Consider the following 19,085-nt stretch of genomic DNA (forward strand, 5'->3'; position numbering starts at 1 on the left):
TACTGGCTTGCTTCCCCTGGGTTGCTCAGCCTGCTCTCTTATAGAACCGAAGACTACCAGCCCAGAGATGATACCACCCACAAGGGGCCTTTCCCCCTTGATCACTAATTGAGAAAATGTCTTACAGCTGGATCTCATGAAGGCATTTCCCCAACTGAAGCTCCTTTCTCTGTGATTACTTCAGCTTGTGTCAAGTTGACACAAAATTAATCAGTACAGGCCAGGTGGGTGTCTGGCTGTAAGAAGCAACAGGACCCTGCGCAGGGGGTGGAAAGGTGCAGTTTGAGGTCTTCCTGGAAGTGCTGGGATTGGGCTCCTGTGTCCCTAGTCTTTTTCTAAGGCGTAATTTCCCTCCTTGTGTTGGTGTTTTCCCTTTATTATCCTTTGAAGGGCTGGATTTGTGGAAATATATTTTGTGAATTTGGTTTTGTAATGGAGTGCTTTGTTTCTCCAGCTATGGTAATTGAGAGTTTTGCTGTGTATAGTAGCCTGGGCTGGCATTTTTGTTCCCTGAGGGTCTGTATAACATCTGTCCAGGATATTCTGGCTTTCATAGTCTCTGTTGAGAAGTCTGTTGTAATTCTAATAGGTCTGCCTTTATATGTTACTTGACATTTTTGTCTTACTGCTTTTAATATTCTATCTTTATTTAGTGCATTTATTGTTCTGATTATTATGTGTCACGAGGAATTTCGTTTCTGGTCCAGTCTACTTGGAGTTCTGTAGGCTTCTTGTATGTTCATGGTCATGTCTTTCTTTAGGTTAGGGAAGTTTTCTTCTATAATTTTTTTGAAGATAATTACTGGCCCTTTAAGTTGAAAAATCTTAATTCTCATCTATACCTATTATCCTTAGGTTTGGTCTTTTTTAATTTTAATTTTTTATTAGATATTTTCTTTATTTACATTTCAAATACTATCCCAAAAGTCCACTATACCCACCCCCTGCCCTGCTCCCCTAACCCACTCACTCCCACTTCTTGGCCCTGGCCTTCCCCTGTACTAGGGCATATAAAGTTTGCTAGACCAGGGGGACCTCTCTTCCCAATGATGGCCAACTAGGCCATCTTCTGCTACATATGCAGCTAGAGACACCAGTTCTGGGGGTACTGATTAGTTCATATTTTTCTTCCACCTATTGGGTTGCAGACCCCTTCATCTCTTGGGTACTTTCTCTAGCTCCTATATTGGGGGCCCTGTGTTCCATCCTATAGATGACTGTGAGCATCATCTTCTGTATATGCCAGGCACTGGCAAAGCCTCACAGGAGAAAGCTTTATCAGGGTCCTTTCAGCAAAATTTGCTGGTGTATGCAATTGGTGGCTGATTATGGGATGGACTCCTGGGTGGGGGAGTCTCTGGATGGTCCATCCTTTTGTCTTAGCTCCAAACTTTGTCTCTGTAACTCCTTTCATGGATATTTTATTCCCTGTTCTAGAGAGGAATGAAGTATCCATGAGTTGGTCTTCCTTGATTTTCTTGTGTTTTGGAAGTTGTATCTTGGATATTCTAGGTTTCTGGGCTAATATCCATTTATCATAGGGTGCATATCAAGTGACTTCTTTAGTGACTGGTTATCTCACTCAGGATGATATCCTCCAGATACATCCATTTGCCCCAAAATTTCATAAATTCATGGTTTTTAATAACTGAGTAACACTCCACTGTGTAAATGTACCACATTTTCTGTATCCATTCCTCTGTTGAGGGACATCTGGGTTCTTTCCAGCTTCTGGCTATTACAAATAGGGCTGCTATCAAGATAGTACAACATGTGTCCTTATTACCAGTTGGAACATCTGGATATATGCCCAGGAGAGGTATTGCTGGATCTACCGGTAGTACTATGTCCAAATTTCTGAGGAACCTCCAAACTGATTTCCAGAGTGGTAGTACAAGCTTGCAATCCCACCAGCAATGGAGTAGTGTTCCTCTTTCTCCACATCCTCACCAGCATCTGCTGTCATTTGAATTTTTGATCCTAGCCATTCTGACTGGTGTGAGGTGGAATCTCAGGGTTATTTTGATTTGCATTTCTCTGATGATTAAGGATGTTGAACATTTTTTCAAGTGCTTCTCAGCCCTTTGGTATTCCTCAGTCGAGAATTCTTTGTTTAGCTCTGTACCCCATTTTTAATGGGGTTATTTGAATTTCTGAAGTCCAGCTTCTTGAGCTCTTTGTATATATTGGATATTAGTCCCCTATCAGATTTAGGATTGGCAAAAATTCTTTCCCAATCTGTTGGTGGCCTTTTTGTCTTATTGACAGTATCTTTTGCCCTACAGAAGCTTTGCAATTTTCTGAGGTTCCATTTGTTGATTCTTGATCTTACAGCACAGTCCATTGCTGTTCTGTTTAGGAATATTTCCCCTGTGCCCATATCTTCGAGGGTTTTCCCCACTTTCTCCTCTATTAATTTCAGTGTCTCTTGTTTTATGTGGATTCTTTGATCCACTTAGACTTGAGCTTTGTACAAGGAGATAAGAATATATCAATTCACATTCTTCTACGTGATAACTGCCAGTTGTGCCAGCACCATTTGTTGAAAATGCTGTCTTTTTTCCACTGGATGGTTTTAGCTTCTTTATCAAAGATCAAGTGACCATAGGTGTGTGGGTTCATTTCTGGGTCTTCAATTCTATTCCATTGATCTACCTGTCTGTCGCTGTACCAGTACTATGCAGTTTTTATCACAATTGCTCTGTAGTACAGCTTTAGGTTGGGCATGGTGATTTCCCCAGAGGTTCTTTTATTGTTGAGAATAGTTTTTGCTATCCTAGGTTTTTTGTTATTATAGATGAATTTGCAAATTGCCCTTTCTAACTCAGGGAAGAGTTGGAATTTTGATGGGGATTGCATTGAATCTGTAGATTGCTTTCAGCAGGATAGCCATTTTTACTATATTAATCCTGCCAATCCATGAGCATGGGAGATCTTTCCATCTTCTGAGATCTTCTTCAATTTCTTTCTTCAGAGACTTGAAGTTCTTGTCATACAGATCTTTCACTTCCTTAGTTAGAGTCACACCAAGGTATTTTATATTATTTGTGACTATTGTGAAGGGTGTTGTTTCCCTAATTTCTTTCTCAGCCTATTTATCCTCTGTGTAGAGAAAGTCCATTGACTTGTTTGAGTTAATTTTATATCCAGCTACTGTGCTGAAGCTGTTTATCAGGTTTAGGCGTTCTCTGGTGGAATTTTTAGGATCACTTATATATTCTATCATATCATTTGCAAATAGTGATATTTTGACTTCTTCCTTTCCAATTTGTATCCCCTTGACATTTGTTGTCTAATTGCTCTGGCTAGGACTTCAAGTACTATATTGAATAGGTAGGGAGAAAGTGGGCAGCCTTGTATAGTCCCTGATTTTAGTGGAATTGCTTCCAGCTTCTCTCCATTTACTTTGATGTTGGCAATTGGTTTGCTGTATATTGCTTTTATTATGTTTAGTTATGGGCCTTGAATTCCTGATCTTTCCAAGACTTTTATCATGAAGGGGTGCTGCATTTTGTCAAATGCTTTCTCAGCATCTAACGAGATGATCATGTGATTTTTGTCTTTGAGTTTGTTTATATAGTGGATTACATTGATGGATTTCTGTATATTACACCATCCCTGCATCCCTGGGATGAAGTGTACTTGGTCATGATGGATGATTGTTTTGATGTGTTCTCGGATTTGGTTTGACAGGATTTTATTGAGTATTTTTGCATCAATATTCATAAGGGAAATTGGCCTGAAGTTCTCTTTCTTTGTTGGATCTTTGTGTGGCTTAGGTATCAGAGTAATTGTGGCTTCATAGAATGAATTGGGTAGAGTAGCTTCTGTTTCTATTTTGTGGAACAATTTGAGGAGAGTTGGAATTAGGTTTGATAGAACTCTGCACTAAACCCATCTGGTCCTGGGCTTTTTTTGGTTGGGAGACTATTAATGACTGCTTCTCTTTTAATAGGGGAAATGGACTGTTAAGATCATTAATCTGATCCTGATTTAACTTTGGTGCCTGTTATCTGTCTAGGAAGTTGTCCATTTCATCCAAGTTTTCCAGTTTTGTTGAGTATAACCTTTTCTAATAGGATCTGATGATGTTTTGGATTTCCTCAGGATCTGTTGTTATGTCTCCTTTTTCATTTCTGATTTTGTTAATTAGGACACTGTTCCGTGCCCTCTAGTTAGTCTGGCTAAGGGTTTATCTATCTTGTTGATTTTCTCAAAAAACCAGATCCTGGTTTGGTTGATTCTCTGTATAGTTCTTTTTGTTTTGACTTGGTTGATTTTTGCTCTAAGTTTGATTATTTCCTGCTGTCTACTCCTCTTGGGTGAATTTGCTTCCTTTTGTTCTAGAGCTTCTAGGTGTGCAGTCAGACTGTTAGTGTATGCTCTCTCTAGTTTCTTTTTGGAGGTACTCAGGGCTATGAGTTTTCCTCTTAGGACTGCTTTCATTGTGTCCCATAAGTTTGGGTATATTGTGGCTTCATTTTCATTAAACTCTAAAAAGTCTTTAATTTCTTTCTTTATTTCTTTCTTGACCAAGATATCATTGAGTCGAGTGTTGTTCAGTTTCCACGTGAAAGTTGGCTTTCTATTATTTATGTTGTTATTGAAGATCAGCCATAGTCTGTGGTGATCTGATAGGATGCATGGGATAATTTCAATATTTTTGTATCTGTTGAGACCTGTTTTGTGACCAATTATATGGTCACTTTTGGAGAAGGTACCATGAGGTGCTGAGAAGAAGATATATCCTTTTCTTTTAGGATAAAATGTTCTGTAGATATCTGTTAAATCCATTTGTTTCATAACTTCTGTAAGTGTCCATGTGTCTCTGTTTAGTTTTTGTTTCCAGGATCTGTCGATTGGTGAGAGTGGGGTGTATGTGTGGTGCAATATGTGCTTTGAGCTTTACTAAAGTTTCTTTAATGAATGTGGCTGCCCTTACACTTGGAGCATAGATATTTAGAATTGAGAGTTCATCTTGGTAGATCTTACCTTTGATGAGTATGAAGTGCCCCTTCTTGTCTTTTTTGATAACTTTGGGTTGGAAGTCGATTTTATTCCATATTAGAATGGCTACTCCAGCTGGTTTCTTCAGACCATTTGCTTGGAAAATTGTTTTCCAGCTTTTTACTCTGAGGTAGTGTCTGTCTTTATCCCTGAGATGGGTTTCCTGTAAGCAGCAAAATGTTGGGTCCTGTTTGTGTAGCCAGTCTATTAGTCTATATCTTTTTACTGGGGAATTGAGTCCATTGATGTTAAGAGAAATCAAAGAAAAGTAATTGTTGCTTCCTGTCACTTTTTTGTTGTTAAAGTTGGGAATCTGTTCTTGTGGCTGTTTTCTTTTAGTTTTGTTAAAGGATTACTTTCTTGCTTTTTCTAGGGCGTAGTCTCCATCGTTGTGTTGGTGTTTTCCTTTTATTATCCTTTGAAGGGCTGGAAAGATATTGTGTGAATTTGGTTTTTCCATGGAATACTTTGTTTCTACATCTATAGTAATTGAGAGTTTTGCTGTGTATAGTGGCCTGGGCTGGCATTTGTGTTCTCTTAGTGTCTGTATAACATCTGTCCAGGATTTTCTGGCTTTCATAGTCTCTGGTGAGAAATCTAGAGTAATTCTAATAGGCCTGCCTTTATATGTTCCTTGACCTTTCCCCCTTAACTGCTTTTAATATTCTCTTTATTTAGTGCATTTGTTTTCTGATTATTATGTGTTGGGAGGAATTTCTTTTCTGGTCTAGTCTATTTGGAGTTCTGTAGGCTTCTTGTATGTTCATGGACATCTCTTTCTTTAGGTATGGGAAGTTTTCTTCTATAATTTTGTTGAAGATATTTGTTGGCCCTTTAAGTTGAAAATCTTCATTCTCATCTACTCCTATTATCCGTAGATTTGGTCTTCTCATTGTGTCCTGGATTTCCTGGATGCTTTGAGTTAGGATCTTTTTGCATTTTGCATTTTCTTTGATTGTTGTGTCCATGTTCCCTATGGAATCTTCTGCACCTGAGATTCTCTCTTCAATCTCTTGTATTCTGTTCCTGATGCTCACATCTATGGTTCCTGATGTCTTTCCTAGGGTTTCTATCTCCAGAGTTGTCTCCCTTTGGGTTTTCTTCATTGGTTCTACTTCCATTTTTAGATCTTGGATGGTTTTGTTCAGTTCCATTATCAGTTTGGTTGTGTTTTCCTGTAATTCTTTAAGGGATTTTTTTTATTTCTTCTACCTGTTTAGCAGTGTTTACCTGTAGTTCTTTAAGGACTTCTACCTGTTTCGCAGTGTTCTCCTGTAATTACTTGAGGGATTTTTGTGTTTCCTCTTTAAGGGCTTCTACTTGTTTAACAGTATTCTCCTGTAATTCCTTGAGGGAGTTTTGTGCTTCCTCTTTAGGGGCTTCTACCTCTTTAGCACTGTTCTCGTGTATTTCTTTATGTGAGTTATTAATGCCCTTCTTTAAATCTTCTACCACCATCATGAGATATGATTTTAAATCCGCGTCTTGCTTTTCGGGTGTGCTGGGGTTACCAGGACTTGTTGTGGTGGGTGTACTGGGTTCTGATGATGCCAAGTGTTCTTGGTTTCTGTTAATAAGATTCTTAAGTTTGCCATTCACCATCTGGAAATCTCTGTTGTTATTGATCAAGCTTTCTCTGGTTGGAGCTTGATCCTCCTGTGATTCTGTTAGCCTCTGTCAGCACTCCTGGGAGTTCAAACTCTCACCTGAGTTCCAGTGGTCAGAGCACTCTCTACAGGCAAGCTCACCTCTTGCAGGGCAGGTGTCCAGCAGTCTGGGGCTCGGATCCTCTGACTTCTGGGGTCAGAACCCTCCCTGTAGGCCGACTCTCCTCTGGCAAGGAAGGTGCCCAGGGGTCTGGGTCTGAGGATGAAGGCCTGAGGGGACCCTGACCAAGAAGCACTGTTGCTCCTATTGCCCACGTGCTCTCAGGTGATCAGGAGGTCCTGGGTGTGCTAGAGGTCCTGTGGCGTGTAGAGTCCTCTGGTGCCCTAGATGCCCTCAGCCTGGTTCATGCAGAAGATGGCGGGGCTGCCCCCTACCTGAATGGATTCTAGCCTCTAGTGGGGCGGGTTCCTTTGTCCCTTTTCCTGCCAGCACAAGACCCTGCGTGAGTCTTTGGAGCTGATGTTGCATTCTACTCACCTGTGATCCGAGGTCCTGCGTAGTGTGGAGAGCACTCTGGAGCCCTCAGCAGCCTCCGCTGGGCTCAGAAGGAAGATGCTGGGGGTGACCCCGACCAGAACACTGGTTTGGTCTTCTTATTGTGTACTGGATTTCCTAGATGTTTTGGGTTAGAATCTTTTTGCATTTTGCATTTTCTTTGATTGTTGTGTCCATGTTCTCTATGGAATCTTCTGCATCTGAGATTCTCTCTTCCATCTCTTGTATTCTGTTGCTGATGCTCGCATCTATGGTTCCTGATTTCTTTCCTAGGGTTTCTATCTCCAGAGTTATCTCCCTTTGGGTTTTCTTCATTGGTTCTACTTCCATTTTTAGATCTTGGATGGTTTTGTTCAATTCCATCACCTGTTTGGTTGTGTTTTCCTGTAATTCTTTAAGGGATTTTTTGTGTTTCCTCTTTAAGGATTTCTACATGTTTAGCAGTGTTTTCCTGTAACTCTTTAAGGACTTCTACCTTTTAGCAGTGTTCTCCTGTATTTCTTTTTTTTTTAATTTTTAATATTTTTATTACATATTTTCCTCAATTACATTTCCAATGCTATCCCAAAAGTCCCCCATAGCGCTCCAGGTGCTCAAATCCTGTGGTAAGATGTTATCGTTCCTTACTGTCAGCTTCTTCTCAGCACTCTTTTTCTTGGATTTTCACAGCCTACAGCTCCAGGCTGAGGAGCTACCTGCAGAAGGAGATTGTTTCTCATCCAATAGATAAGAGGAAGTTCCACTCCCAAAATGTCTTGACCTAATTCATATTCACCTCCCATGACAGAAGTGAAGTTGAGAGATATTTGGATCCAAATCTACTCTGAGCTGTATGAAAAGTGCAAGCAGACACTCTCCTAAGGAAGACTTAGATGTGATACTAAAGAATGTGGGGTGGGCAGTGCTCTGGCACCACTCCCACTGTCTGACTGTCTTTCTGTCTGTCTGTCTGTCTGTCTGTCTTCCCCTGCTGGCACTTGGGATGGACCTCTTGGCCTCGGGCATGTTAAATGTGTTCTCTATCATTGAGCTGTGTCCCCAGCCTTTCCACTTACACTTTTATTTCTTGGGTTTTATTTTATTTTATTTTATTTTTATTTTATTTTAACAGCACCTGGATTTCTTGAGTATAATCTGACTGTGCTAACCAGCTCTCAGTTTTTTTCTGTTCTGATAGCTTCTCTAAACAAAGTTAATGCTTTATGTTGCTTTATAATCACTGCTTATAGACAAGCTAGTTACAATGTAATCAGTAACTATATTTACTGAATCAAGCTAAAAAGAAAAATCTCTTTTAAAAGTATTTAATAGTATTGGCCACCAGGTGTCCTCCCAGTTCCAGGAAATATCTATACATCCCCAGACATTTTCCACTTTATTTGATTTGCTTTGAGAATGTTAACCAGATAATGTTTAATTAGATCTTTGTTCCAAACCTGGTTTTAAAATGTTATACCCTTAAGAAATAAGATATTAAATGTTCAGAGCAGCAGACCTTCAAACTAGACTTACAGGGATATTTCCACATGTTAAATGTTCTAGCATCCTTTAAGCTCTGACTATCTCTGAATTGTGGGAGTCCTTGAGGCCACCTTGAATTCTTAAGTTGTTATAAATGCCAACACTGCAATGTGGCAATTATACACTATTATTCTCTTTAAAGGCTAACTGTGAAGAGTTCTTTTAAAAAATGTATGCTTTGTTAATGTTAGCCTGCAAGACCAAAAAAATGTACTTATATCTGTTATAAAATATGTGATCAGAAGAACGATGAATCTAGAATGGAATTTGGAAGGCCCTTTCCCCTCAGCTTTTTCACACACATCTAAATTGAAGTTTCTTGTAAGCATCAACAACTGGTTCTCTTATAGGTATTGAATAGACACTTAAATCATCACAGGTGGTCCAAAATGCATAGACATTCCTTAGTGACCCTGGAAGACTGGTTCTATACCCTCTCAACCTTGCAGCTACCCATACCTAAAGATGTTCAAGTCCTTTACAAAAAGGATGCACTATTTTAATATAATCTATGTATAACTTCCTACCTTAAGTCACCTCTAGGTTACTTATAATATCTAACGAGAGGCCAGCATTAAGTTGATATAATAAAGACTATTCCTGGGTATGACCAACCATAAGGAAGCATGGTTCTTTGACCTAATAATAATGGCAACAAACTATGCAAATGTGATAAAGTTATAGTTGGGTCTGTAGGAATCATAAGGAGGATAATAGTAGCATGTCTTAGAGAGGTGGGACTCTCTCTGAATTTAACTCCCACTCCCAATAGCTCCCTCCTAGTTGCAGGTGTTATGGGTATAAAAGGAAGAAGACTGACTGGGGATGTGACTCAGTGAGGTGGCTTTCATAAGTCATGATCCATGCTGATGTGGGACATTGGAATCATCCATTCCCCTGTAAGTAACACTAAAGTTCCTATATTAAATTGACTGGTTCAGGTGTTTAGACTTGGATGGAATCCTTTCTTTGGTCTGGGAACTTGGCTGGGATGAATAGACATTTCTTTATACCTCATGATCAATAACTCACTGTAATGTAAACAGTTGTTATATGTTATTTTTTAGGAAATAGCATTAAGAAATTGAACTGTCCACATCCTGCACAGGTGTGTCACACAGTACAACCTGTTCTTTTGGATACTTGTTTTCTTGTGATTGGTTGGATCTAGGAAATACAGGAACCAGGGGATTCAGAGGTAGGGTTTCCTTTGTTATTTCTTGTTCTTTTTAAGCAGTTTGAAAAACAACCCTTGAAACTGATGAATGCTTAAGACAGAGGAGCAAACACAATACTCTGGAAGACCTGGGATGATTGTTGATTTTATGTATACAAGATTTCCCTTTTTTGAAGGCCTGAGGGTTGCCTCAGTGGCTAAGAACATGGCAGCTCTTGGAGAGGACTCAGTTCAATTCCCAGCAGACACATGGTAGCTCACAATCACTGTAACTCCAGTTCCAAGAGATCTGATGTCTTTTTGTAGTCTTCACAGGCCCTCCATTAATACGGCACAAAGACACACCTAAAGACAACCACAAACACACAAATATGTAAGTAAATAAGTAGATAAGTCTTCAAAGAGCCTTCCTTTTTACTTGACTTAGTTTTACATTTTTCTTTTTATTGAAAATACATCCCTTTCTCATATGATATACCATGAGAAAAGAAAAATCATATCAAAGTTGGACAAGGAAACCCAACAGAAGTAAAATTTCCCAAGTGCAGGAATGAGAGTCAGAGACCCATGCATTCCTACACTCAGGAGTCCCATAAAAATACTAAGCTGAAAGCTACAATATATATGCAGAGGACCTGGTGCAGACCAGTGCAGGGCCTGTGCCTGCTGCTTCAGACTCTGTGAGTTCCTATGAGCCTGCTTAATTGATTCAGAGGAACTTGTTCTCCTGCTGTTCTCCATCCCTATACTCTGCAGATCCTCTTACATAGTGTTCCGGAGCTTGGAGGAGAGAGATTTGATGGAGACATACCATTTAGAGCTGTGCATTCCAAGAACTCTCTTTCTCTCTGCATAATGTCTGATGATGTGTTTTGTTTTTTCCTGTCTGCTGCAGAAGGAAGCTTCTTTTATGATGACTGAATAAGGCACTGCTCTGTGAGTATATGGGAATATTTTTAGGAGTCATTTTATTAATAGTTTTCCTTTAGACCAGTAGTATTTTGTTTTACCCTAGGTCTCTGGTCTATCTAGTCTCTGACTCTTGGTCAGCCATGCAGTGTTGGGTATGGATTCCATCTTGTGGATTGGGTCATAAGTCAGTCAGACATTGTTTGGCTCTTCCCACAAGTCTGTACCACTGTTACTCTAGCCCATCTATAAGGCAGAACAGGTTGTAAGTCAAAGGTTTCGTATCTGGGTTGGTGTTTATGTTCCTCCTTTAGTAGCCTGCAGAGTACCTTCCTGCACCAAAGACACTGACTAGAATGTGGGGGTGAAGCTCCATGTAGGCACTAGCTCAACTTCTCCACATTCAATGTTCAATGAGTTCTGTATGTGCTGTCCTCAGTAATGAGGCCTCAGTGTCAGTTTTCAGAGAGCAACTCATTGTCTTAACAACAGTCTAGTTTGTTTGGAGATTTCCATGGGTCCCCCTGGCCAAAAAAAAAAAAAAAAAAAATCAATTGAATACAACCCAGTCCTACTACTGGAAACCTCATGTGGTGACAAGAGTTAGACAGTTGGGACTCTGCATTCCTCATTATTAAGAGACCTTATTAGGACTGCCTTCAAATGTTTTAGGAAATTTACGTTGCATTAGGTTTCCATATCGTCTCTCAGATGCCCCTCAATAGCATCTGTCTCTCCCTGAATCCTCTCCCGCAACCCAGTCTTTTCTCCCTGTCCACATCTGATCATCCCTTTCTGTCCCCACCTGCCCCAGTCCACCTCCAACATCTATTCTATTTCTCAACACTAGGAAGAGCCATAGAAGGAACTCAAATGGCTGAGAAATACTTAAAGAAATGTTCAACATTCTTAGCCATTATGAAAATGTAATCTACTCTTCAAAACCAAATATCCTTCAAGATTTTATCTTACACCTGTCAGAATGGCTAAGCTCAATAACACAAGTGACATCTAGTTAAGGACGCAGAATAAGGGGACCAATCTTCCTTTGCTGGTGGGAATGCAAATGTGCACAGCCACTATCAAAGTCAATATGGTGATTCTTCAGAAAATTGGGACTTGATCTACCTCAAGATCCAAGTGTACTACTCTTAGGCATATACCAAAAGGATCCTTTATCCTACCACAGAATGCTTGATCAACCATGTTCAGTATAACTTTCTTCATAAGAGCCGCAAATTGGAAACCATCTAGATGTCCCTCAACAGGAGAATGGATAAAGACAATGTGGAACATCTAACTGTGGAGTATAACTCAGATCTTTAAAAAAGACAACAAAAAATTTGCAGACAAATGAATGGAACTAGAAAAAAATCCTAAGCAAGGTAACTCAGATCCAGAAAGATAAATATGGCATGTACTCACTTATATGTGGATATTAGCCATTAAATAAATGATAACCAACTTACAATTCATAGACCCAGAGATTAGTTATAGAGGAAGGGACTTAGTCTTTTAAAAGTTGCTTTTGATTTATTTTTTATATATTTTTAAATTATCGTTTGTTTGTGAAACAGGGACATACTATGTAACTCTGGCTGTCGTGGAACTCTCTACGGAGTCCAGGCTGGTCTTGCACTCACAAAGATCCACCTGCACCTGCTTACCAAGTGCTGGAATTTAAGGCATGTGTCTCCATGCCTGGCTTGATTTTTAAATTGTCAACAAAGAAAGTAAACATTTATGTTGATTAATCTTGATTTTCTCTTTTTAAATGAATGAAGTATGGAGCTAAGTGTCTATACTAGTTTTTAAAATCCACCAGTTGGCAGTGTGATGAGTGAATGCACATCACCCATCAAAATTCATATATTGAGTTCTCAATCTTGACTGCTTCAGAAAGTAACTTAATTTGAAGGTTTGTCCTGTTCCCCCCTCCTCAACTTGACACATGCTAGCGTTATCTTGGAAGGAAAATCTCAACTGGGAAATTATCTCTGTGGGGCAATGGGCTATGCAAAGACAATCTGGTCTCCAGTCGAGGTGAGGTGTGGAACCCTGGTACCTGATGGTGATAATTCCCACCTACATGGGACAGAACGAGTTCCCTCATGTCTCCTGGATTCAAGGCTCCTGTCAAAGTTACCGCCCTCCACAGCCCCCCCACAGGAGAAGCTGTGGCTAGTAGTCACATAGACTTCTGACCTTCAGGCTAGACTCCTCCCAGTTACCTAGCAACACCAAGATAACACCCCACCATAAGAGGGGCTGTTTGGCCCCACTTCACTCTCTCCTCGTTCTCTCTTACTCTCTCTCCCTCTCTCTTTCTTACTCTCTATCCTTTCTTCTCTCTCCTTTTCCCCCTTCTTTCCTCTTGACCATGGTCAGTCTCTCTCTCTTTTACCATCTCTCTTTCCCCCTGCCTTTCTATAATAAAGCTCTAAAACCATAGACTGTCTTTCTTCATCAAGGCCCGCTGTGCTTGGATGCTGGGATAGGTTTTCTTCTAATGAGCTGCTCCTAATCTCTCATCAGAAGGCCTTCCTGTGCTCCAGCCACAGACCGGACTAAGGACTCTCGCCTGTGTGGGAACCTCTCTCCCTCTGCCCTCTCTCCTGTAACTCCGGGACTGAGAGTGTCGCCCGGGGGCTCCTGGTATCAGGAGCTGCCCCTTGTCCACCGCCCATCGAGTGGGGTCCAGTGGCTTCGCACAGCCAGATGCCCACTCGGGGCCGAGTGGAAAGCGTCCAGCATTCCTCTCATGTCCACCTACCCAGAGCACAGGAACTCTGGCTGGACGTGCTCTCTTTCCCTCCCCGCTCTTCCCCCACACCCCATAGAGCCCACATATCTCCATCTGACTACCCACAGGCAAGTGTGTGGGGTTATTTCTTGATTAATGAATGACACAGAAGGGCCCAGCCCATGAGTGCTAGTACTACCCCCCCAGTCTGGTGGTCCTGGGTTGAATAAGAAAACAGGCTGAACAAACCTTGAAGAGGAAGCCAGTGAGCACCACTCCTCCATGGGCCTCTGCTTCTGTCTCCAGCTTTCTGCATTGAGTTCCTTTCATAACTTCCCTTCATAATGGACTGTAAGCCTGGAAGTGGAAGTGATATAAGCCCTTTCTTTCCCAAGTTGCTTTAGATCATGGTGTTTCATTACAGTAACAGAAAAGAAATTAAGACAGTACCCTTACAGCTATAATTACTTAAGGTAAGAGCACATGAGTTTGTTGGCCCTTAACCCAATAAAATTTGCTACCTATGGATGCAGCCATCTGCCTAGACTGAGTACCACAAGAAGACTAATGGTGCTTCCAGAAACCAAGGAACTGCCAGAAGTCCGGAGCAAGGGCTAGGTCAATTTCCCAACAACCTCAGAAGGAGTCAACCCTGCTGCACTTTGATTCCCAGAACCACAACACATTTTTTTTGTTGTTGTTATTTAAGTCAATGTCTGTCAATGTTATAACATCCCCCAGAAAACTAATACAGGCAGCAATTTGCCTTAAGGAAGTGATAAATGTTAAAATAATAAAATAAAGATAACACGTCAATTGCTTGTTCTGAATGACAGTTTTTCTTCATTGATATGCATCCCCATCTGATAGTTAGCTATTATGTAACCATGACCAAAAGGCAATATTTCCCTGGGCAGTATAAATTAAGTAATTTTCTGTAGCTTCATAAGTAGATTTGAGTTTCCATTCTCATTAAATAATATATCTTAGAATCATGCTGGATGTCTTCTCCTTTTAAAAAGGAGATGAAGAAATTAGGCCGAAAGGTTTTCAGGCAATGCTCTGTGTGTCAGAGTTTTCTGTCTCCAAAGAGGAAGAGTGGAGAAAATTGCATTTATGCTTCATTTTGAATGGCTGCCTCCTGAAAAAGGTTGGAGATGGAGTTTTAAGTCAGCAATGGAAACAGGCATGTTCTTGGTACTTGAAGGATGAGGCATAACACTAGATGTGAAGACAGATAAAAGAGGACCCACCCACCCCCCACCTTGATACTGAACCCTATGGATGAATCCTGCAGAGGAGAGGCTGATGTGCCTAGGACAAGCCTGGGAGCCACCTTACTGCCTTTGAGTTGTTTCTTTCCTCAGAACTACAGGCAAATTAAACTCTTTTATACAAGCTGCAGTTCCCCCCACCCCTTGCACCTTCTCTTCTGCAAATATGTGCATTTAATTGCTTCTCCACAGGCCTTCTCTTTGCTCAAACCTCTATTGTGGATTGAAACTTGGCCTTCAGATTCATGGCTAAGTCTCAGAAGCACACAATATGCCTATATTTGGAGGTAGGGCCTTTAAAGAAGTAATTAGTAAAAATGAGGTCACTGGGATGGGCTCTGATCCAAGAGGCTTGGGGTCCTTACAGGAGGTGGAGAACAGGTGGACACATAAGAAGGGCCTGTGACAATGAAAGGAGGTAAGTTACAGGGAGAGGCCACCAAAGAGCCAACCTGCATGATGTCACCTCAGTCCCATCTTTACCCTTATGAAGAAATTAACCCCTGTAGTCTCAAACCACCTGGTGAGTCACACTTTGTGACCACAAAGAAAAGGCACAACATCCAGGAAGACCCAAACAACTTCTGACAGGTGCCTCATTCTCTGCTTGCTGATACACACTATACACAAACCTCTCTTATTCCATTCCTACAGATTTTAGCCCCAGTTCCCAGCAGAGGTGCCTACTAACTATTCTGGACTGGTAATAGTAAATAAGCAGAAACTAAAGGATAATGTGTATGCTACACATACACACAGAAAGACATACACACAGGTGTGCATGCACTTGCACACACACAGACACAGACACACACAAGCCCACACACATACATAAACGTGAACACACATACACAGATACACACATGCTTATGCCCAGACACAGACACACACACACACACACAGACACACACACACACACACACACACACACACACATATAGGTGATCAGTAATTAGCCTTAGCTAACATATTTTACAGTAGAAGTAATTGTTGTAAGATAATTTAAAAATCATTTACTGAAGTCTGGACCTGGGCCTGGGCTCTTGAGCTCTTAGTATTATCATCTGATTGATCTTCCACATATAATTAATTATAATTAATACATAGATGATAGTTGTTAATAAAACAGGTTATTGATTCTCTCAGGCTACTTATTTTTATGGTAGTCAGAATCTTCTGGAAGCTGAGCTTCATTCATTGCATTATATTAATTATAAGAGCTGTAGAAGATGTGACAGAATTTGGAATGCATAACTATGGGGCCCGTCAGTGCTCTGAGCACTGGGGTATTCTTAAGGGACTATATGTGCTACTCTCTGAAATTAAGACACAGCCCTAATATGTGGGAGGTGTGACAATGGCTCTGATATGATGTCTAGATCTTAATTCTAGAGCCTGTGGAAACTTATATTTTGTGGTAAAGGAAATTTTGCAGAGCGAGTTAGTATAAGGAACTTGAGAGGGATTCAGTCCTGGTCATTTGGGTAGGGCTAGTATGGTCAGAAGCATCCCTATAAGAGGAAGAGTGGGGCAGAAGTGCTAGTGGGAGAAGATGTGACAGATAACAGAGGCAGGGAATAGAATGATGAGACTGTGAACCAATGAATACAGCCAGCTTGGTGGCCTCAAAATCTTCCCCATTGACTCCAGAAGGAATTCAGTGCTATGAACAATTTGACTCAACCCCATAAAGAAATGTAAGATAAACTTGTATCATTTTCTGTGATTCTGTAACTGATACCTATATCTCAAATTGTGGACTTCTAAACTCAGAGTTAGGCCAGAGCCCAAACCCTCAGGCAGACCTCTGCAATTAGCCGAGGACCTTGAGCACACACAGCCTAACTCATGTGCTCCGCAAAGGGCTTTTATTTTCCATGTGGGGAATGAGTGTAAGGAGCATGAGATTAATGTGATCTAATTGTCTGATCTTTCAAGTCATCTAATTAATCAAACCAGAGCAGACTGGCCTGTGATCTACTTGATCTGATTATGAGACTTAATTGATTGATTAATTTAGAAAATTAATTCATAATGATCCACTAATGGCTTCCAGTGCATAAATGAATTGCCTCATTAGGAAAATATTTTCTAAGCCCTTTCCTTTTCTTTCCTCTTTCAAAACTTTGGGTAGGAAGTTTAGAAAAAAAAAAAACAGCCAGAAATCTTGCTGTTTTGATTTTGGGTACTGGAGAATGGAAAGTAACCTTTCAACTTACTGCTGGGGAGATGCAGTCAGGAGAGGAAAGATAATTGAGTTCCCACTGGTTAGCAGCGAAGCAAACAGCTGAGTCAGGATAACCAGGCCCGAGCTCTGTGAGTTCTGAAGACTCCTATTTGAAATTTCTCCTGGGATAGAAGTGTATAAGCAGTGTGTGCATGAGTTGATGGGCTGTGCATATGCAGCAAGCATTCTGCCTGAACTGGCCTGACACATAGGGGTCTGTCTAAGTAAGTGCTGTAATTCGATGATTGCCTCTTCTGGAATGCTTATCCTCTCCTGGGACACCAGTTGCTGACCTCTGAGCATGTGGCTGAAGATGACTCAGTGTCTGATGCAGAGAATGCAGGCAGCACATGGTAATGAGGTGGTAGTAATGATGCTGGTCCCATAAATCAATGAAGCAAAGGCTTCCTGACCGATGTCATGTGGTTCACTGACAGCCCTTTCTTCTCCCTTTTCTTTTCTCTTTCTTTGTTATCATTTTCTTTCACTATTTCCTTATCTCTTTCAAGAAAATTGTTAACTTTCAAAGTATTTCAGGTTTAGGTGTTGGGGTGATGGGGCAGACCTGTAATTCTAGTACTTGAAAAGCTAAGGAAGGAGGATCGTGAGTTCTAGGCCAGACTGGGTCTAGAGTGAGACTGTCACAAACAAACAAATAAACAAAAATGTATTTTAGATTTAAAATATGCCAAGTACCCATGATCCTCAGAGGATCTATACAATAAAGGGTTTTCAACAAAGTTTTCTTGGAGTTAGCCACAAGGCTAGACTGTCTGAAATGAAACTTTGCAAAGGTCTTCCTAGATTGTTCTGGGTGTATAAATGGAATTTCAGGAAACTCTATTCCCTAATGTAACCTTCCTTAAATGTATCTGTGATGTAAGAGTATCAGCCATCACACTATGTAGGCCCTGGCTTCCAATGGCATACCACCATGATGCTACCCAATTGCTTCAATCCAGTTCATCAGAGACATAGTTAGCTCACCTATTTCTAGAATGACCAGCTTTCCAGAAGTCTCTCCCTGGTGTCTGTAGGCCAGCCTGGCTGCCCAGGTTATGGCTTTCTCAGTACAGTCTTCACGGACCTTACAGAGTTAAAAAGATTCAAGGATCACAGCATCTTTGTAAACCCCTAGTCCATGTGTCTGCATGACTCTTTAGAATCTATCTGCAATAGATAAATGGTACTGGTTTGGTCAGCAACTCAGTCACTGAGATAAATAATTGCTGTAGATATATAGAGAAAGCTGTACTGGAAATGTGAATGATTTGTATTCAGTAGTTTACCAAGCATTTTCTTTTCACTGTGTTCAAAACCTTTACAAGTAAAGCCAGACCCAGTGTCTATGTGCTCTGCATCTATGAATCTACTCAAATATTACTCAGAAAATTTAAATAAAATTGCATTTCTAGTTTGTATGTGCAGATTTCTTATCATTATTCCCTAAACAATATTGTAGGGTATCTACTTATGTGGCATTTTCATTATATTGACTATTATAAGTTGTGGAGGTGATTCAAAGCCTGTGTGTAGATGTTCACATCTTATATTCAAATACAATGCCATCTATGCAAGGTACTTGGTCATCCATGCATTTGCATATCATAGGAGGATCATGGGAGAATATCTCACAGATAACGAGGGACAACTGTATCAACTTACATGATGAGGAAACTGAAACTTGAGGGTTGGTGACCTGCCTCCTGCTTCTTAGAGATGTGAGTGGTAAGCCTGAATTAAGTACAACCAGAGAGAACCTAAGAACACATACTCCCAACAGTCCAAAACATGGGAACCCAAACAAATGAGTCTATTAGATACCTTTTTCTGTTTAACTGAGACTCCCAGAATGTGCTGGCTTGAGATGACAATTTATTTTCTGATAGTCTCTGTGGCTTGAGGTTCCAGCTGTAGCTCAGCCGGAGCCTCTGGCTTTTGTTCCCTCATTAGAGAGAAGTGAAGCCACCAGCAGAAAAACTGGGTCATCCTGAGGCAAAACTGGGATCAGAGCCTCTCTTCAATTCTTGTTATGTGGGTACTATCATAGCTGCCTGACTGTCC

The sequence above is a fragment of the Mus caroli genome, unplaced genomic scaffold (assembly GCF_978045245.1).
Source record: "Mus caroli unplaced genomic scaffold, Mus_caroli_1 scaffold_2, whole genome shotgun sequence".
Classification (NCBI taxonomy): domain Eukaryota; kingdom Metazoa; phylum Chordata; class Mammalia; order Rodentia; family Muridae; genus Mus; species Mus caroli.